At 38.6% G+C, this 22,095-nt stretch overlaps 3 protein-coding genes and 1 long non-coding RNA gene across 4 annotated transcripts in view; all 4 read left to right on the top strand.

Moving 5' to 3' along the window:
* si:dkey-261o4.8 overlaps nucleotides 1-10,299 on the top strand; it is a 38,902-nt gene extending 28,603 nt beyond the window's left edge. Inside the window, exons 19-20 of the mRNA XM_088649629.1 lie at nucleotides 4,874-4,975; nucleotides 8,155-10,299. The gene's annotated coding sequence lies outside the window, so the exon portion shown is untranslated. The remainder of the gene's footprint in view (nucleotides 1-4,873; nucleotides 4,976-8,154) is intronic.
* Nucleotides 1-22,095, top strand: part of LOC141381647 (uncharacterized) — a 751,802-nt gene that overhangs the window by 269,517 nt on the left and 460,190 nt on the right. The gene's annotated exons all lie outside the window — the stretch shown is intronic.
* LOC108183687 (uncharacterized) overlaps nucleotides 1-22,095 on the top strand; it is a 119,518-nt gene that overhangs the window by 61,003 nt on the left and 36,420 nt on the right. The window lies entirely within an intron of this gene.
* The window catches only part of LOC141381701 (NLR family CARD domain-containing protein 3), a 50,489-nt gene that overhangs the window by 9,821 nt on the left and 18,573 nt on the right, over nucleotides 1-22,095 (top strand). The window contains exons 8-9 of the long non-coding RNA XR_015483561.2: nucleotides 4,874-4,975; nucleotides 8,155-11,184. This is a non-coding gene — a long non-coding RNA (NLR family CARD domain-containing protein 3). The remainder of the gene's footprint in view (nucleotides 1-4,873; nucleotides 4,976-8,154; nucleotides 11,185-22,095) is intronic.

The raw sequence follows: 22,095 nt of genomic DNA, 5'->3' as shown, positions 1-22,095 counted from the left end.
AATAGACCCCTTTCTAATAGGGATATCAATTTCCACAAAATCCTGTGATCCATGATCATTTAAATTAGCGATAAATTATCAATTAATCATTAATCACCACTCCATAAACACAATAGATAAAGTTTGGAATGTTTTGCAGTATTAAAGAAATCACCCAAGCATTTTCCATTTGGAGACTTGCAGTAATTAATACCTTAGTTCTTACAAACAGTCGTTTATAACATACATAATTAATGAATTTGTTACTGAAGAATAAAAACAATACACACTATGCTCTTTGCATAAAGATCACTGCAAAATAAGCTTGGTGCTCATTTTATGTATAAACTATAAATATAAAAAATAAAGAAATTAAGTAATGGACCATTATATGTAAAAAATCTAAATGTATATAAAGTAGTTGGCTAGGCTAAATAAAGGTGCCTTAAAGCTTCTGTGAAGAACAGACTATATATGATAGTTGACACAATCTCAATAAACACTTGGTGCTTGATCTCATATAGGCTACATTATTTTAAGACATTCAATATGACATTGATAGGATCTGTTGATGTCAAACTTATGTTTCATTTTTAATATTAAGACATTTCCTCTGTAATACTACTATTATCCCTCATCACCAGTAAAATAACCAGCCTTTGTATTTCATATATTTTAAATGTAGATTTTCCTGCCAGTTTGATGCAGGCAAATGAAATTTAGGCCAATCTTACTTGTTACTCTTTCACCTGAACTCGCCACGAGTAAGATGGAGAAAATGAAAGCACATCAGCATAGATGAAAATTCAGATGCTTAAGACATAATCTGTAAAATAATGACTTATTATAAACTTTGTCCTATATTTGCTACAAACTTTAAAACTAACAGAGATTTGGGATAACTCAGAAACTCATTGTGAGAATGGAGAGGCTCACCGCATGTCTGGCCGTGATGCACGATTTTTAAAATTAGAGTCTGCATGCACCAATTTGTGCCAGTCTGTCAGATGAAATTGCTTAAAACACCTTAACATTTTAGAGAAACTAGTTAAAGTTTGCATAACCAATGATTGATCTTATCCACCCGTGACCCACTCATAATTAAACATCACATAGCCTACTTTTTGATTACCTGACTCAGGAAGGCAGCACACACATATATAACCAATCAAAACAGGGTTATATACATCCACCCCACAGAACATAAACTGCACACACTTGATTATTTAATGTGTGAAGTCATGGACGAATGTCTCGTAGCTCAAATCATAACTTATCCTTTAATGTCCATGCTTAATCGGTCATCGTCGATAAGGTCTGTCGATTAAACAGGTTACTGACAATCAATCGATCATTGAGTAACTGTTAGCATCCCTACTCTCTATTAATATATAATAATGACTAGTGTTTTGGGGGATGGGGATGACATGGTCATGAATTGTGAGGACAGTTTGGCCTTGTGAGGACCCCCATGTTTTAACACAATTGATGAATAGAGTTTGGTCGGTTATTAGTTCACTGTATAGTGTATTGGGGGATGGGCAAGACATGGTCATGAATTGTAAGGACAGTTTGGCCTTGTGAGGACCCCTATATTTTACACAATTGATGAATAGAGTTTGGTCGGTTATATGTTGGCTCATTTTACATCTGACAATAAGATTTTTGTCCAACATGTACAATAGAGATGCACAGATCATCTGAAATGGCACCCGAATCCGCAGCTTCATACTAATTAGGGTTGTGACGATGAGGAAATTTCCCCACTGGTTAATCGACATGTGACAACACCGGTAATACTGGTATCACTGTGGGAGTGGGCGTTTCTTCTTTTTCTCTTTTTTTTCTGCTTTTAAATAACTTATAAATGCGTGCGTATAATATTTTCAGTTTTGCGGGAGTTGCCAATTCGGCATCAATTGTTTGAATGGATGAAAAGGAAACTACAAAAAAAAAATCACTGTTATTAAACAACACAAAATTTTATTAACATAATGAATAAAACACAACAATGCTACAGGCTGAAAAAACTGGAAGTTGGAACCATACAAATAACAACCATAAACGCCTATATTAACAGCTTAGTCCTTATGATATGAACAATTCGTTTATAAAATACATTATTACTGAATCTATAGGCTATTGAAGAATAAACCGAATTTGAAATATGGTCCTTGCATAATGATCACAACTAAACAAGCTAGCACTCATTTTATATTTGAACTATAAATAAAAAATAATAATAAAAAATGTTAATAAATGGAACATTATGTAAAAAAAAATTAAAGACTACAGGCTAAATAAAAGCGCCTCGTCAGAGCTAAACATCACCGTTAATCACTTCTGGTGTGCGACCTGCTTTACACTGTCAGTGGCGGAATACACACAGCACTGGCAAGACGTTTTATTTTTAGTTTTATTTGTTGCAGATTTGCGTGTTGTTCCTTTTTAAAAAATACAGTTTATTTTTAAAATCTCTCAAGTTAATGTTGTCTATTGAGTAACAATCTCCCTCGGATTGGAGTTCGGTGCACAGTAAGATGGACCAACACTGCCCTGTAAGTTAACACACTGCATACTGTAGGTCCACAGCTCTGGTGTGTTATGAATTACATGTTTTAAATGACGATGATACATGCTACGTTTAGTTTTTACTGTAAAATATAGATTATAACTCAGTACACAGTAAAATAATATTTTTTAAATGGTTTGCCTATTGACGGCGTATAGGCTAACCATTAAACTTAAATAGGCTGAGCATATTTTTATTAATATTAAAACACATTACAACAAACTAGCCACCCTTTGATTTTTTTTTCGTTTACGTATATTTTTATCAAACGAAAAATGCAATGAATAGTTTATTTTGGTTTTCATTTTATTAGAAATAATATAATATATATAATTTAAATTCTACACAACTCCTCCATGGCCCCAATTGCGTTTTGACAGATATCCTAGATAGACTTTCTGGCTCAAAGACATTTATGCCTGTTAATTTCAGCGCTGTATTTTGACAGATTTCGCAAAGGCTTCAGCTATTCTACCTGTCAGCTGGTACCACCCTCAGTTTTGCAACTTGACTCGTTAGGCGTCTGTGTCTGGATGACAGCGAGAGAGAGAGAGATGAGATCAGACCTCAGATTCAGTAACTGAGACGTGTGGCCGCACGTCTCAGTTACTTTTTTGCAATTTTTAATACCGGCTCATCTAAATTAACTTTTCATTTATTAAAAGCCAAAATATTGCCAGACAGACGAAGCAACTTTCAGTTTTTGAAAAGAGCATCCTCTGTGATAAAAGACGCGCGCACACACAGGTTAGCCTACACTCTTGTCGGCCTATTCTTTATTGATTTTTTGTAACATTAAACGCGTAATAATCAATTGCAAAAAAGAAGAGCTGAACTTTGAAAAAAGTGCTCTCGGCTGTTGCCGCGATAGTTGCTTTGTTTCTCTGCAGTTGGATTATTAATGGCGCGGCAATGCTAAATAAAATAAAAAGATAATTTATAAAAAAAAAAGATAATTTATTATTAAACATTGTGAGATGATGGTTGTGTGATTTTTAAATTGAGAGTATGCGTTGCATATTTATGGCTATTGATCTTATCTACCCACGACCCACACATAGTTGAACATCAAGTATAGGTGTGTTGAAAATGAGTGTATAAATTAGTTGTTTCCTCCAACTGCTGCCACCTTTGACAGTCAAAGTTTGCAGATTGCCTCATTAACGTCTTCAGGTTCTCTTTTTGCATTTGGTTAAAACCCCAAAATATAGCTAAACAAGCGCTTTTGCATTGCGTTTTGACACTTATGCTTCCGCCATTCTTTCTGTAAATTCGACTCCTCTCGTTCTCTTGATATGATAAATGAAATATGACGCATTGTATCTATGTTCAGATGATAATTATAGTGCATGCTCTCGTCTTAAGTAAATTCTTAAGAGCTATAATCTGCACATCTCTGATAGTAAAATAATATGTTAAGCGTTAACGTTTTTAAATAAACATTTATTTATAAAAACAAAAGATTGTCTTTAGACAACATTTTCTTCATTTTCAAATAATACAGAAAGTAAAAATAAGACCTTTAGCTTTTACAGATACAGGAACAAGATAAAAAAGGGTGCCACTTCAGTCTAAACAGCAGCTAGGTTATGTTTACTTGGCCTTTTTCTTCGCACTGTGCAAAAACAGAATAGCATCTACTGTGCCTGGATTCGGGAGATTCTGCCTCGCCTCCTAAAAGCGGCTGCAGCACTGAATGAGCATTCGTTCGCACCACGTGTTGTAAGAATGAACAAGATTCACCTCGCAAGGTGCTGCAGTCGTGGAAAAAGCGATCTTGTTTGTCCCAGAACGAGAGCATATTTTCCTCTGATAACTCTAACTGAAACTTTGAACAGCAGGCTACTCTTGCACTTCATCCATTATTTTGGGCGTCTCACATGATTATTCTGCAAAGCCCACTCTCTGCTTTTTTTGCTGGTCCACTGCCATGTCCTGCTACATCCACCCGCAACCGACCCGCAATTAATCATAATGTATGTTTTTATTACCCGACCCGTGGATTATCTGCAGCGCCCGCGGATATAACTGCAATCTGCGCATCACTAATGTACAATTTGTTTTGGTATTGATTTGAAATTTTTGCGTCAATAAGGTTTACCTGATGTGCACACTTTTTAGCCTAGACATGCTTCCAATTCAATAATAACTGCAGCAACTTTCAGGCTGTCAAAAGGAAGTATTCAGTTAGTTTTTAATTTAACAGGCATATCATTTCATTAATTTTTTTTTTTTTGCTTTACAAATTGATGCATGCATATAAAAGTTGTGGTAAGTCTAGCATGTGAATTGGATTTTAATAAAAACTTTCCCTCTGTACAGTGTCGCCATGAAGTACACAGTGCTGTTATTTCCAGTTTGGTTTCTAGCGATGATTGTAGTGGTCCTATGTCAAGTAGAACATGAAAACTTCAACTTGCAAATGTAAGTATTTATGTCACCAATAATTAGCGTATAAATATACGTGTCATATTTTTTTAGTCTGTGTTCCTCAGTACAATATGGATTTCTCCTGTAATTTCAAGATAAATTAAATTCAGTCTTATAACATGCATTCATTTTACAAAAAACTACACATTTAGCATGGTTGTATGTTGTCCTATGTAAAATAAAAATATTTTACAGCACAGCAAACACCATAAATTAAATAAAACACATTTACAGGTGCTGGTCGTATAATTAGAATATCTTCAAGAATTTTAGATATTTTATTCATTTCATTCAAGCTGTGAAACTTGTATAATGTATACATTCATTCTACACAGACTAATAGTTTTCAAGTGTTTATTTCTTTTGATTTTGATGACAACTAAAAATGAGAAATATGAAAAGTGTGTAAAAAGGTTCAGTATTGAAGACACCTGGTGCCACACTAGCTAATTAACGCAAAACAGAGCTCACAGAGCTCTTGGTCCAAACACATTAATAGAGAGGCGAAGTAAAGAAAAAGATGTGGTAAAACAAGAGTGTACAAGCAATAGGTATAACTGCACCCTGGAGAGAATTGTGGAACAAAGCTCAATCAAACATGTGGGGGAAATTCACAAAGAGTAGACTGCAACTGGAGTCAATGCTTCAAGAACCACTACTCATAGATGTATGCAAGACATGGCTTTCAGCTGTCACATTCCTTGTGTCAAGCCACTCTTGAATAACAGACAGCATCAGAAGCATCTTGCCTGGTCTAAAGACTGGACTGATGCTGAGTGCTCCATACTTATGCTCTCTGATGAAAGTGCATTTGGCATTTTCTTTAGAAATCAGGGTCCTAGAGTCAGGAGAAAGAGCGGAGGGGCACACAATCCACAGGTGTTGCTTGTGTTCCAGTGTAAAGTTTCCACAGTCAGCGATGGTTTGGGGTGCAATGTCATCTGCTGGTGTTGCGACACTGTTTTCTCTGAGGTCCAATGTCAACGCAGCTCTATACCAGGACGTTTAAGAGCACTTCATGCCTCCTGATGCTGACCAACTTTATGGAGATGCAGATTTCAATTTCCAACAGGTACCTGTCCATGGCACCTGCACACAGTGCCAAAGCTACTATTACCTTCTTAAAATAAAAATCGCCTACCTTAACCCCATAGGAAATCTATGGGCTATTGTGAAGAGGAATATGCGGTATGCCAGACCCAACAATGCAGAAAAGCTGAAGGTCACCATCAGAGCAACCTGAGCTCTCAGAAAACTTGAGCAGTGTTGAACACAGACTGATCCACTCCATGCCACTCTGCAGTCATTCATGCTAAAGCAGCCCACACTAAGCATTGACCACTGTGCACGCTCACACTTTTCATCTTCATACTTTTCAGTTGCCAAAGATTTCTAAAAATCCTTTCTTTGTATTGGTATGAAGTGATATTCTAATGCTGAGATGCTGCATTTGGGGTTTCCTTTAGTTGTCATCAAAATCAAAAGAAAAAAAAACTTGAAATATATCAGTCTGTGTGGAATGAATGTATACATTATACAAGTTTCACAGGTTGAATGAAATTAATGAAATAAATCAACTAGGGATGCTCAAAATAATCGATTAATCGTTAACCGAAAGGGTGTGTTTGTAACCGATTAATGCTATAAGTTAAACGATTAAAAATATTATTTTATATATTTTTAGTTTGGCTGCAAAAGGGGCCGATTGAATGCGCCTTTGTGTTAAGAGGAGCATCTTTTGCACGTGGCTCATCCCAGAGCAGCAGTTTGTGTTGTCAAGACAACTACAGAGAACTTTTAAAGAGCTTGGTTTCCCCTACATTCATTCTTCCATGGCTGACTGACTGAATGACAGGTGCGCGATGTGTGAGGCCAGCAAACATGACGAAGCTTTCAGTTAAGATGAACACAGTTTCTATAGTTATAGGCTACTTTATTTATAGATAAAGTATTACTTTGTATATAATCAATCTATCTTGCTGGAGTTTAAAGCTGTTTCACTTTACTTCAGGACGCATTAACACCGCTCTGAAGGTCTAATCGATGTTTTAAGTTATCCAGAGCTGGATGAATGTACAAATCTTGAATATCACGATATTGTTAAATATTACAATTGTAACAACACAGACAGCAACACTTTTGCGCAATCAATACCCAGCTGATTCAGTCATTTCATAAGAGGACCGCCCGCGCTTCTTTTTTTCCTTTTTCCTTGTCAACATAAAGGCAGTGAGGTGCGGCTTGTTTTGGGCCCCTTGTTCAACTGCAAGACATGCTTAACTTGCGGGACGATAACGTATAACCCGTGCCTACAGACACATTTGCCAAAGAAGCAAAATGGAAGAAGAATATTAACAACAGCTTATAAAGCATGTATGTACATTAATGCAATATCATATTTAAACAACAAAACTGTTTACAAAAAGTCTACATATGCGCGCGTTGTTGTTGTCTTTTCATCAGGCATTGTGCGCACTTGAACCGCGAGAGAGAGGAAACCATATAGCAAGACATATTCTTTAAAATAATGATTTCTATTAAAAATGTAAAAGGTTTTGTGATTATAATAATAACAGCTGGGCATTAAATAAAGGCATATTTTCCGTGGAGCAAGCAATTTGAGGAAGTCTGCGATTTTTATTTGACGGAAGAAAAAACATATGATTGGGCAGTCCTATGTATTTTATTCATTTTATTTAGTTTATTCTGTTCTTCTGTGCTAAACACTGCAGGTGCGTGAAAATGCTCTATTGTTATGTTCTATTATTAATATGCTGGCATGTTAAAATAAATCAGTATTTTAAAATGCAATATTTAATGTGTCAGACACAAAATAGACATGTCAATTTGTTTAATATAAAATTACTAGTAATCTAACCAGTTAACCGTTAATAACCGATTAATGAGTGGCGGTTGTCGGTTAGCAAAATTAACCGAAATGAGCATCCCTAAAATCAACTTTTTGAAGATATTTCAATTAAATGACCAGCACCTGTATTTAGCTGAAGAAATACACCAGTTAGGCAGCACTAAGGAACTGCTCTCTTATTGAGTAGGATGCAGAAAGCTTGCACTCTGATTGTAAAATAAGTCTTTAGTTTTTTTTTTTTTGTTTTTTTTTACAATGTCAGTAAAAATATGTATTTCTGTATATTTGTATTTTTCTGTTGCAGACACCAAATCAAGGAAAGTTATGATAAAATTATGGAGCACACTAAAGTGGATGCAGTCATGGAACATTTTAAAGGGACACCTCACTACAAAAGCAGAGCGTGATCAATGCAAGATAGCAGAAGACCATGTTCTTAAAGAAAGAAGAACAATTGAAGTGACATTATGAGGAACAAAGGGGAGTTTGCTGATGTAAAAGAAATGTTGGAGTGCATTTCAACAAAGAAAATCAAAACCTGTTCTTTGAAAGGGTTGGTTCATCCAAATATGAAAATTAGCTCATGATATATTCACCCTGATGTATATGACATTCTTTGTTCAGACGAACACATTAAGAGTTATTTTGAGTTTTCTCTGGGCACTTAAATACTATAATGGATGTGAAGTGTGGGCCTTTTTAGAACACTGAAAAAAGTACAACTGTCCATCGTCAAACCGTTCCAATACATGTCATGTCTTTTGAAGCAAATCAATATGTTTGTAACAAAAATGTTTCTTTTTTTTATGAATTATAAACTACAGTTGCTACTTGTGCGTTGGTGACAAGTACCTAACCGAATCAAAGAACAAATCAAAGATGTCCCAAACTTAGCCTACTGGACTTTTTGTGAACGAGAATACAGACATTGGCAGATTCATCATCCCATTGATCTGCTTCAAGACACGTTAACCTCCCAGACGTGTATAGGATAGTTTGACAACAGATATTTGGGCTTTTTTGAGTTTTAAAAGAGGTCACAATTCACTACCATTATAATGTTTGTAAGTGCGCTAAAAAATTCAAAATAACTCTTAATGTGTCTAATGCAGTCTCAGCCTCCACCGCTGAGACTGCAGCTCTGCACAAGACTTTTGGCCAGCGGATAAATTAAAATGGTCGTGCCCAACTTAATCTGGTTTCTCTCAAGGTTGTTTTTCTTCACTCGCCTCGGTAAAGTTTTTTTTTTTTCCCTCTCCGCTGTCGCCACCAGCTTGCATGGTTTGGGATTGGTAGAGCTACCCATTGATGAATTTGCTCTTCAGTGTTTAAACTCTCAGTAATGATTTAAATCACACTGAACTGAGCTAAACTGAACTGAACTTAAACACTAAAAACTGAACTACCCTGATCCAGTTACTATGACCATTTATGTGAAGCTGCTTTGACACCATTTACATTGTAAAAGCGCTATACAAATAAAGCTAAATTGAATTGAATTAAAAGAAGAATGTCATGTACACCAAGGATGGCATTACGGTAGGGCACAATGCCAATATTCCCCCTTAGTCCTTCCCCTTACCCCTACCCCATGTTTTGCGCGTTCACGTCAAGGGGTAGGGCTGTCCCAATTCTCTTTAGCTTGAAGGCGTAGGGCTAAGGGGAAGGGGTGAATAGCCCTTTGAACAAAGATTTTTCAGGTCCACACTTGAAACCAAGGGGTAAAAAAATTTCCCAGAATACACCTGCCACAGCTGCACCCAGAAGTAAGGAGAATTTTTTTATTTTTTATTTATTTATTTATTTTTTTATGACAAACAAACATGTTTCAATATATTCATAACCATGTTCATGTTTTATTGTCATAGTTTTTTTACGCTATAATTTGCAATCTATAATCCATAATAATAACTCCTTTGCAGCAGTCCCACAACATTCTGACACTTGATGACACTGGAATACCCTGCCAGAAAAGTCTAGTGTCTGTGATGAGCTGTTTACAGTGTCTGCTATGATGTTAGTGTGGTTTTCGTGTGTTTACATAGATGAATATGGCCACTGTGTGTATATATACTGTACAGTTACAATCTTATTGCCACATTAGATCATTATGATAAGATGATGTGCCTTTAGTGATTTCCTCAAGATAAATATCAAAAAATAACACAACTGAAAAAACTACAGCAGTTGCGATCGTCTGATCTCATATGAAGCATAAAATTACGATGGCATATGCTGTCCCAATTCTTATGGGTACATCTGAAGCCCTTCCCTTTAACTTTTGGTTGTAGGGGCAGAGGGGAAGGGGTAGGGGTACAAAAATAGAATTGGGATTGGGCCTAAATCAGTTTTCATTTTTTGGTTGAACTTTAAGGGGCAGGACCCTTAAAAATGCTGTCATTAAGCTGTTTTTTAAAGCTTTGTTGAATAAATGCATTTGAGACAGTGATTTACAGTTACTGATTTTTTTTATCTACCTATCTATCTCTCCCTCAGTCTGTCTGTCTGTCTATCCATTAGCTAGTCCAGTTAAACACTAACTGTCCTCATAGTCCAGTGTTGCTAATGTGTGTCGGTGTGTATGAGTAAAGTCCAGTTAAACACTAACTGTCCTCATAGTCCAGTGTTGCTAATGTGTGTCGGTGTGTATGAGTAAAGTCCAGTTAAACACTAACTGTCCTCATAGTCCAGTGTTAGTAATGTGTGTCGGTGTGTATGAGTAAAGTCCAGTTAAACACGGAATGTCCTCATAATGCAGGATTGTTGCTGTGTGTTTGTAACACTCATGGCTGTCCTCATAATGCACGATTGAGTCAGAAACGCCCACTTTTGCCCTGTCCCCACAACGTTGTAGAATGTCAGGTCTTAATATTTCCAGACTCTTTCACAATAATGAAATTCTGAATAGACAGAGTTATTCCCCATGCAATATGGTGAAGATTCATATATTTTACTAAACTGTAAGACAAAAGGAAAGGTGGGTCCCCATATCCCATGATGGTACTTTTTTTGGAAAAAAGTCCCAATAAACCACCCGTACCAGTATGTGTGTGTGTGTGTGTGTGTGTGAGTGAGAGAGAGAAAATGAGTGTATGGGTGATTCCTAGTACTGGGTTGCAGCTGGAAGGGCAGCCACTGCATAAAATGAATGAATATCTGTATACAGAACATGTATTATGTTTGTAAGTGTTGTAAGATGTATCTGTATGTGTTTGCCTTTATTATTACAGTAGTTTTATCTGTTAACAGTGATGAATATGAGTCAGCAGATTCAGGAGACGAGACTCACAGGAGACACAAGAGCTTCACAGACAATCTCCAGTCGATCTTCCAGGTGGGAAAAAAACTAATTTTGAGTCATAAAATCACTGAAATAACTCCATGAAAAACAGAAATATTTGTTTACAAGACTTTTGAGAACTGGATCTTGTACCCTTGTAACCACACAACTAAAAATGTCTTAATCTATGGAGGGTCATGAGTTAAAATATATTTTTTCTCTTGTTTTCCTGTGATCACGACTTAATTTCTCATGATTTCCACTGAATTTTCGATTTCAGCAAATAGTTGTTTTCTAGTTATAGCAACTTTTTCTGCTTCAATTTCTATATGTATTAATGTATTATTATTATTATTATTATTATTATTATTATGTCTTTCTGGAATGATCTAATGTTTCTGCTTCTTCTAAGATGTTGCCCCAGATATGCATACCGTATCTTCATATCACATTATCTGCAGGGATTGACTTTTGAAAGTAATAGTAAATCTCTTGGAGAAAGGACACATTAAAGCATAAGCAGATCTTCATTATTCTTCATCATCTCATTTATTCATGCAGCAGCTTATTTTGAGACATATTGAACTGTGCTTTAAAAACAGTTCAGGGAATATTATTGTAAACAATGAGAGATAATATTACACATGAATATAAACATGCATGTACATTAGTCATGAGTAGGGCTGGGTGATGCATTCAATATTAGCGATAATATTGGAATCATTTTGTGAACCATGTCAATTTTTAAAATATCACCCATATTGAATATTTCAATATTATGCCCCCCTTAAGCATTACCATGTGCACTGGAGGCGTGAGGTGAGGGAGGGACTTATTTAACACATTTCTGAAATGCAGACTGGAGATGACAAACAGCACAGTAGAAACAGACGGGAGGAGATGATGAATTAGGCCCCAATAGAAACACATTCTGTAATTTCATGATGGTCACAAAACGCTTTTAAAATACTCGTCATGTGATTAGCAGACTGATGAGCTCAGAGTTCTGCTTTGCACTCTTTTCATACAGATTTCTAAAATAAAGAGCATTTGTTTTCTAAATGAGTTTGCTCCTAAAGATTCAGCTGTTTTCTCTGACATGTTTGCCAGTCATGTTGACAGAAGACACAGAAAGAGAATTGGCTCCCTGTCAGTTTTACAATAACTTGTAGTTTAGTTGTGATTATGAATGTACACAAATATGGATGGAGGATGTTGCTTTATTCGCATCTTTTATGCGTTATTTCAGTTTTGCACATAAATTTATGTAATATATTTGGATGGAAACACTGCTATTGCCTATGTTACGTCCCGACCAGTCTAGGGTTGGTGGGAACAATAACAAGTGTAAAAAAAATAAATAAAGAGAAACTCAAATACTCAATTTAGGGTTTTCCCCTTCTCCTGTCCCAACTCACAATAATCACAACGCTGATCAAGTAGTAACAATATTTATTTACTAAGAAAACAAAGATAGAAGCATCTCTTCGGAAGGGAATCCAGGCCAAAATAATAAACAAAAAGACAGCTAACTTGCGGGGAAATAATTCTAACTTACCTGCTCAAATAAAAGTACCCCAAATAAAATTACAACAAGCTTCCCTTTCTCCCTTGCTACCACAAACCAGGAGAAAACGTTTTAAAGTAAATGGCGATTCCCAACCTACCGCTTCTGTTTCTCCAAAACTAATATATATAAATAGGTATCTAATCAGAAAAGCCAATAGATTCACATTTCACAGAGAGCCGTTTAAGAAAATAATTAAATTGTCAGTAACAGAAATCTATTCACACCAAGTCAACCAACAATTTGGGGCAGGAGATAGGAGACGCTCGGAACAACAGCAGCGACGACGACGGAGATTTGCGACCTGCACCGAGCAGAAAGATCTCCCCATTGTTCCTCTCCTCCAGCTTATATACTCTCCCACACGCAACACGGCTGGACCGCAATCAAGCGCAGCTCTAGAGGGAGGGGGAGAGAGAGAGAGAAAGCTGCGCATGCTCCACAGCGCACAACACAACATCAGCTCCAAATGCATAACAAAACACAAATCTGTATATATATAATATTTATATATATAAAATTAGCAAACAAATAATTAATACGTTCTATAACGTAACACCCCTACCATTAGTTACAAAATTCACTTTTGTAAAAAAAAATTGCTTTTGTAAAAAAAAAAACAAAGTTACAACATTAATTCAAATACTCAAACAATTTTGAAAATTTGAATTCATTCAGTCACCAATATAAATTCGAGACAATGCATCAGCGATGACATTTTCCGCACCCTTCTTATAACGAATGTCCAAATCAAATTCTTGAACAATAAGCGCCCATCTCATCAAGCGCTGGTTTGAGTTTGACATACGGGCGAGAAATGTCAAAGGGTTGTGGTCGGTGTACACCACGATCGTATTCCCAGAGCTTAGGTACACTTCAAAATGTTGGAGAGCTAGAAGTAAGGCTAATGCTTCCTTTTCGATGACGCTATAGTTTTGCTGACACCTTGTAAATTTCTTTGAAAAATAACTGACAGGGTGTTCAATGCCAGCGTCATCAGCTTGCATTAATACTGCACCCGCGCCACGAGCGCTCGCATCCACTTGAAGAGAGAAAGGCAGTGTGAAATTTGGCGCTGATAAGACTGGGGCATTACAAAGCAAATCTTTTGCTGAGCAAAATGCGGACTCACATTTATCATCCCACACAAATTTTCGTTCGGTACTCAGGAGATCAGTAAGCGGCGCAACCACTGTGGCAAAATTCTTACAGAATCCCCGGTAATATCCGGTCATCCCCAAAAAGCGTCTCAACTCTCGCTTATTAGAGGGTGCTGGAAATTCAACAATACTTTCCACTTTAGCGTTCACAGGTTTAACTTGGCCTTGGCCAACTACTTTCCCAAGGTACGTAACAACAGCTTTGGCGAATTCACATTTGCTGAGATTTAGTGTCAATGAAGCTTTTGCCAAGCGCTCTAGAACTGAATTAAGTGTGACCATATGTTCTTCCCAGGTCATGGAATAAACCACTACGTCATCGAGATAGACTTCACAATTCTGTACACCCAATAAAACCTTCTGCATCAACCGCTGGAATGTGGCAGGTGCGTTGCGCATCCCGAAAGCCATTACGGTATACTGCATGAATGCGTCCGGAGTGACAAACGCGGAGATCTCAGATGCGCGCTCCGTCAATTTAATTTGCCAGTAACCTTTCAGGAGGTCAAGCTTGGTTACAAAACGTGAGGAGCCGACTCGATCAACACAATCTTCCAAGCGTGGAAGAGGGAAGGAATCGCCTTTGGTTACATTATTCACCTTACGGTAATCGGTGCAAAACCGTAGCGAGCCGTCAGATTTGGGCACCAAGATGCAGGGCGAACTCCACGGACTCTGACTGGCGACGGCAAAACCATTACGCACTAAATAATTAACCTCCTCCCTCATCACTTGACGCTTGTTCGGGTTTACTCTGTAAGCATGCTGCTTTATGGGCATGCTTTGACCAACATCGATGTCATGGGTTAGCACGTTGGTCTGAGATGGTACATCGTTAAACAGAGTGGGATACATTTTAATCAGTCTGATAACATCACTGCGGTGATCATCATTCAGGTACGAGAGATTTTTCTCTAAAGTGGTCAGAATAGTTGAATTGGTAAGTGTTACACCCGTTTGCATGTTTTTGTCACTTAGACCATCTGTTTGGGGAACATAATCTGTAGCTAAAGCAATCTTTACAGGCACTTTAGTGGCAGGGTGCGCATCAAAACGATCTCTATCCACATATGCTTTTAGCATGTTAATGTGGCAGACCCGGCTTTTGCGCCGCCGATCGGGAGTCAGTACAGCATAGTTGGTATCACTCAATTTCTTTTCAATGACGTAAGGACCAGAAAAGCGGGCATGCATTGGAGAACTAGGCACGGGCAACAATACAAGGACAGAATCGCCTGGCTGAAAACTACGAGCAACACTTTTCTTGTCGTATCTGGACTTCATTTTAGCTTGCGTAGCAGATAGATGTTTTCTAGCAACCTCCCAAACCTTATGGAGATGCTCACGAAATGTACTCACATAATCCAGGATTGGCACATGAGAGGGACTTTTAGAAAGGAATTGCTCACTAATCAACTTTATTGGTGTTCTAGGCACATGCCCAAATACAAGGTCAGCAGGGCTAAATCCTAACGACTCTTGTACAGTACTCCTGATGGCCAACATTAACAGAGGTAATCCATCTACCCAATCTTTGCCCGTTTCGACGCAATACGCGCGCAGCATTGTCTTGAGCGTCTGATGAAACCGCTCGAGCGCACCTTGCGACTCGGGGTGATATGCGCTTGACAGTTCGTGCTCCACCTGCAACTCTTTTACCAACTGCTTAAATAAATGCGATGTAAAGTTTGTTCCTCTGTCTGTTTGAATTATTTTTGGTAACCCGAACATTGAACAAAATTTAACCAGCTCTCGAATCACCGATTTGGATGTTATTGAGCGCAGTGGCACGGCTTCTGGGTAGCGTGTGGCTGTACACATTATGGTAAGAATGTACTGGTGACCAGACTTCGCTCGAGGTAAAGGACCAACAACGTCAAGGATCAGTCTCTCGAAAGGCTCTCCTACCGCAGGAATGGGTTGGAGAGGGGCTAGCGGAACTGTCTGGTTGGGTTTACCCACTAGTTGACAGATGTGACAAGACCGAACGAATGCAGACACGGATGACTTCATATTCGGCCAAAAGAAATGCCGAGCAATGCGATCATACGTTTTTGTAACACCAAGGTGTCCAGAGCAGATGTGATCGTGGGCTAACTTCATTATTTGAGTTCGGTAGCCGACAGGAAGAACGATCTGATAAGCTCCGTCCCGCTCTCTATCAGAGGGCTGCCACCAACGCATCAGTACACCATCATCCCAAAAATAACCAACTGGCGCGTCTGATATTTTCGTTCTGTCTGCAGCAGCACTGATGCATTTATTCAACGTTACATCAGACTTCTGCAAAGCGATTAATTGTTCCCTACCTACTTTTAAGGGAGCATCGCCTTCGTTAACGCCTGCATCAGCTTGCACTGGTTCCGGCTGAATCAACAATTTATGTTCAGTGCTTTCTGGCGATAAAGATAAAAACGACTCAGACAAATCAAGTACGTCTTCAAATTTTTTTCTCTGTGCACGGGTCACGGCGCAAGACGGAAAAAGAGAGTTGAAGTGCGACAGCGCGAGCGCATCATCTGAACTGCTATTATTTGGCTCTGCCGACACAATTGGAAAGGGAAATACTTTTGTTCCAGCCAAATCATTACCCAAAATTACGTCTACGCCTTCCACTGGTAGTTGTGAATAGACACCAATACTCACAGGACCAGTAATAAGGTCAGATTGTAAATGAATATTGTGCAGTGGGACAGATATACAGCCCATCTCGATTCCTCGAATGAGAACATTAGTACCCGTATAAGATTTAGACGAAAAGGGTAAGGTATTTTCCCGTATTAACGACTGAGCGCTGCCAGTATCTCTTAACATTACCACTGATTTAATATCATGGCTATTTGGCAGTGCCACGGTACCGGTTTGTAAAAATGATTTAAACACAGAGGGATCAGATCGCGGAGTTGTCTGTACCGAACTAGAGGTAAGAGAAGTGAACGCCACCCCCTTGGGTTTATTACTAGCTTTTTGCTTCCACGCTTTACAATTTGAGATCAAATGGGTAGGATCCAGGCAGTAAAAGCAAACCCTTTTTTTATCAGACGGTTTCGGAGTATTAATTTCAGCCGCCGGTCGGAAAGAATAATTTCCTTTTTCCCTCACATCTGATTGAACGATTCTTGGAGGGCGCACGGCAGGAAAAACCGTTTTGTGCGTGAGCACGAATTCATCTGCTAAAATTGCAGCTTCGGACAATTTAGAGACCTTCTGCTCGTTCAGGTACACTACAACATTATCTGATAAGCAGTTTTTAAATTCTTCAACCAGTATCAGTTCCTGCAAATCCTCGAGTGTTACGGTTTTGTTAGAGACGCACCATTTCTCGAACAACGCTCTCTTTTCACGCGCAAACTCCACAAACGTTTGCTTGGCTGTCTTTGAACAAGCCCTGAATTTCTGTCGATACGCCTCTGGTACTAATTCATAAGCTCGTAAAACAGCCAATTTCACTTTATCATAATCCAGCGAATCTTCGATTGGTAAAGCCGCACAAATCTCCTGGGCTTTACCAATAAGATTGCACTGTAACAACAATGCCCACATTTCCTTGGGCCATTTTAATTTAGCCGCTACTCGTTCAAAAGCCACAAAGTACGAATCTACTTCGGTTTCACGAAATGGAGGTACAAGTTTGATGTACTTACCAACGTCGAAGTCGGGTTGTTGCCCAGCCTCAGAGCTACTGGAAGGAGGGCGGCTGCTGCGTGGTAATGGTGTTGGTTTAGTACTCTGAATCTTTTGCGCTTCCAGCTCAAGTTTTCTTAATTTGATATCACGGTCAGCGGTTATTTCAAGTTCTTTTATTCGCAGGAGTTGAGACTCATTTTCTTGCTTTTTTAATTCTAATTCTAATTCTTTTAAACGAATAGTGACCATCGGATCGATCTTCTGAACCGTTATACTCCCTGACTCTGAACCAGATGTCGCCTCGCCATCAGATGCTAAATCCTGCTCTTGCTCGGAACCCTCTACAGCGCGACTAGGCAAAACGCCGGCCTCCACCAACTTGACGTACAACTCATCTTTTATAACCTGCTTTTTTTGTTCTTTTGACACTGTTAAGTTGAAAAACTCCGCTATTAGAATTAAATCTTTTTTTCTACACCTATCAAATTCCTCTAGCGTAGGCAAGAGAGAAAACTTAATTGGATCAAAATCCATTTTAAGTTGACTTAACTCCTCCCCTACCAAAAAGTTCAAAAACAGCCAAGCAAATTTGAAAGAATAAACTATATCGTATTAACGAGCGGACGAGCCCCCAATTGTTACGTCCCGACCAGTCTAGGGTTGGTGGGAACAATAACAAGTGTAAAAAAAATAAATAAAGAGAAACTCAAATACTCAATTTAGGGTTTTCCCCTTCTCCTGTCCCAACTCACAATAATCACAACGCTGATCAAGTAGTAACAATATTTATTTACTAAGAAAACAAAGATAGAAGCATCTCTTCGGAAGGGAATCCAGGCCAAAATAATAAACAAAAAGACAGCTAACTTGCGGGGAAATAATTCTAACTTACCTGCTCAAATAAAAGTACCCCAAATAAAATTACAACAAGCTTCCCTTTCTCCCTTGCTACCACAAACCAGGAGAAAACGTTTTAAAGTAAATGGCGATTCCCAACCTACCGCTTCTGTTTCTCCAAAACTAATATATATAAATAGGTATCTAATCAGAAAAGCCAATAGATTCACATTTCACAGAGAGCCGTTTAAGAAAATAATTAAATTGTCAGTAACAGAAATCTATTCACACCAAGTCAACCAACAATTTGGGGCAGGAGATAGGAGACGCTCGGAACAACAGCAGCGACGACGACGGAGATTTGCGACCTGCACCGAGCAGAAAGATCTCCCCATTGTTCCTCTCCTCCAGCTTATATACTCTCCCACACGCAACACGGCTGGACCGCAATCAAGCGCAGCTCTAGAGGGAGGGGGAGAGAGAGAGAGAAAGCTGCGCATGCTCCACAGCGCACAACACAACATCAGCTCCAAATGCATAACAAAACACAAATCTGTATATATATAATATTTATATATATAAAATTAGCAAACAAATAATTAATACGTTCTATAACGTAACACCTACATTACAGTCACACAAAGAACAAAGTCACGTATGATTCTTTCCAAAAACTACTTTTAGTTCTGCTTACTTTCATTCATTCATTTTCTTGTCGCTCAGTCCCTTTATTAATCCGGGGTCGCCACAGCGGAATGAACCGCCAACTTATCCAGCAAGGTTTTACGCAGCAGATGTCCTTCCAGCTGCAACCCATCTCTGGGAAACATCCACACACACACACACACACTCATACACTACGGACAATTTAGCCTACCCAATTCACCTGCACCGCATGTCCTTGGACTGTGAGGGAAACCGGAGCACCCGGAGGAAACCCACACGAAGTCAGGGAGAACATGCTCGAACCAGTGACCCAGCGACCTTCTTGCTGTGAGGCGACAGCACTACCTACTGCGCCACTGCTTCGCACGCTCTGCTTACATTCTAAATGTCATGTCAACCTCTATCACTTAAGTGATCAATAAAAAGGCAAACACACAAGTGCATTTTTAAATCTATTAAAACTAATCAACATGTATAAAAGTGGGAACGTGTGTAAAGGTTTTATAAATGTCACACATTACATTACTTTTTTTATTATACTTAAATATTTAAATACTTTAAATGTAAAATTACGCATTAGCTTAAGCATCTATGTTTTTTCCATGCTATCTGTCTCTGTTTCACTGATGCATTCGTGTTGCTTTTTTAAATATATGGTCATATTTGCTATAACTCCGCATGAGCAGATCAAGTTCAGCTGGAGAAAGAAATGCTGATCTCTTTTTTTAAGATGTTGTCATTGCCACTCGTAATATCTTTGCTTCATTGATAATGCCTTTTTATAGTCACGATGTGCGCGCTTAATTCTGAATTGGTCTACTCAAAGTTGATTGACCTAACTCAGATTAGTTGTTCTAAAACCGAAAACTTGAAACAAAGTTTTCAATCTCTCAGTAAATCAACTCAGAGTTCAAGTTTAAACTCAGAGTTGGTTCAACCTCTTTACTGAAACAGGTCCCAGATGTGCATTATTCTCTAATAATTCAACAGACCAGAATCATTTCTCCATATATCAGTGTAATAGATGTCTAAACACAGATGGCTTGGTTAAAACAGGACTACATTGTGTGTTGGACTAGTCTCTTAAACATCTTACTCAAAGACTGTGTTGTGTTTTGATGTGATTTTTGTCTTTTGTAGCTGTGAGCTATCTGAAATCATTCAGCAGTAGTGATGGGTAAAGGGGCTCACACACCGGATGCGCCTCTCGGCACCACACAACGCTGCACTGCCACACACAGATTTCTATTAGGGTGCCTCCCCAGCCAGGAATGACATGTGGGGCCCAGATGAGGGCTTCATGTGCAGCAAATGTGGGCCCCATTATGGGCTTGCACCCAAGATCCACATTGGGGACAGCCATGAAAGCCCAGACGTACTAAAAGTGGAACCTGTAAGGGTACTGCATGGGTCCTAACTGGACAATTCAGATGGGTTGTAAGTGGGATCTATAAGGGTCTTATGTGGGTCTTAACCAGGCAATTCATGAAAGACCCATTTGAGCCCCACCTGCCTAAAGGTGTTTAAAGTGGGCTTGCACCAGAATTCAACCCTGAATGCTCATATGGGCTTAAAGTGGGCTCTGTAAGCATCTTATGTTGGTCCTAACTGGGCAATCATGCAAGGCCCATATTTGTGTTCCCAGTTCAAGCCCATGCCCACTTGGCCTATAGAAATTCTCTACAGCACCCTAATGTGCATTACGAGTTTAAACCCATGCCCACTTGATCCATAAATATGTCATGCAAGGCCCATATACGTGTTCCCAGACCAAACCCATGCCCACTTGGCCCATGCGTGTCCCTTATGGGACCCATGTAATCAGCTCATATGGGCTTCCTATGTGGGACTCGTACTACAAAACCTTCATAGGATCCGCTGATTTCACCCAGCCAAAGCCCATGCCCCCACAGTTCCCATAGAATCCGTAGTTAACCCATCCGTGCCCCACATGTCATTGCTGGCTGGGTTGCTATGACGCAGGACACTTCATATTTCTGTTGCGCCACAGGACCGCCATCTAAATAGTTTTATTTTTAATAATGTGAATGTGTGCGTCTGGTGTGTAATACTTCCAGCTGTCATGTGCACCCATGTTGCAGCGCTGAGCTCCTCATCCAGTGTGTGAACCCCTTAAATGTAATGTGCTCAAAACCTGCTTGGATGTACTTCAACTGTGTGTTTATCTGAAAATAACCTTTTAATATTCATCAGCTAATCAGAATCAAGCATTCTACAGACTCATAGTATAATGTATTATAATATACTTTCATTTATTGAGTAGGTTGTGGATGAACAACTGTGTGTGAATGAATGTTTTGGTTAAAAGTGTAGTGGTTTTCTTGTTTTTTCTCTTACTAAATCAAACTCAGTCTGGAGGTTATGAATATCAGAAGAATATACTTTATTGTCGACAACAAAGGAGAACTTTCAGGAGACGCCCAGTAGCATCTCTGTCTGAAAAATTCTGTGTCACTCATCTTCTGCCCTCCTTAAATACTCAGTTTTTTCCTTTGTTGTACATATGTCACACAAGATCCCTCCTAGTTTAACCTTTGACTCCAAATTCCACCTCTGTCATCTGTTTTTCCCTTATTTCTACATATGTCACACAAATTCCACCTAGGTTAACCCCTGACCCAAACCTGGTAACTATATAACTTATCCAGTTCTTGTGATATGGTAATGCTTCTAATGGTATGCAAGTCTACAAGCAGATTATACACATACAATTTGAATATATATATTAACTTCACACTTTAAAGAGTATAAAATCCACTTCATATAATCCCTCCTCTTAAGACTTTAAGTTTTAATATTTTTGCTTTTGGCCCATAGTGCAACTCCATGATCTAGCCCTTAGCCATACTACCTAATGACAAATATATGTCACAGTATTATTACAAATGACCAGATCATGTAATTTCACTTTGGAATAAAATCGAGCCAAACTTCTACGCCCACTATTGACGAGGACACAGTAAAAGACTCGATTCTATTTTGTTGTTATCATAAGAGGTAATGTTTTAAGCATACAGGTGGTTATACATTGGCTTCTGGGGGTCATGGTTATTTAACATACAGTAAAGAATAAAACTAAAACAAAAA

Source organism: Danio rerio, chromosome 4 (assembly GCF_052040795.2).
Source record: "Danio rerio strain M-AB ecotype USA chromosome 4, GRCz13ab, whole genome shotgun sequence".
Taxonomy (NCBI): domain Eukaryota; kingdom Metazoa; phylum Chordata; class Actinopteri; order Cypriniformes; family Danionidae; genus Danio; species Danio rerio.
The sequence above is the reverse complement of the archived record's forward strand: the minus strand, read 5'-3'. Positions and strand labels throughout refer to the sequence as shown.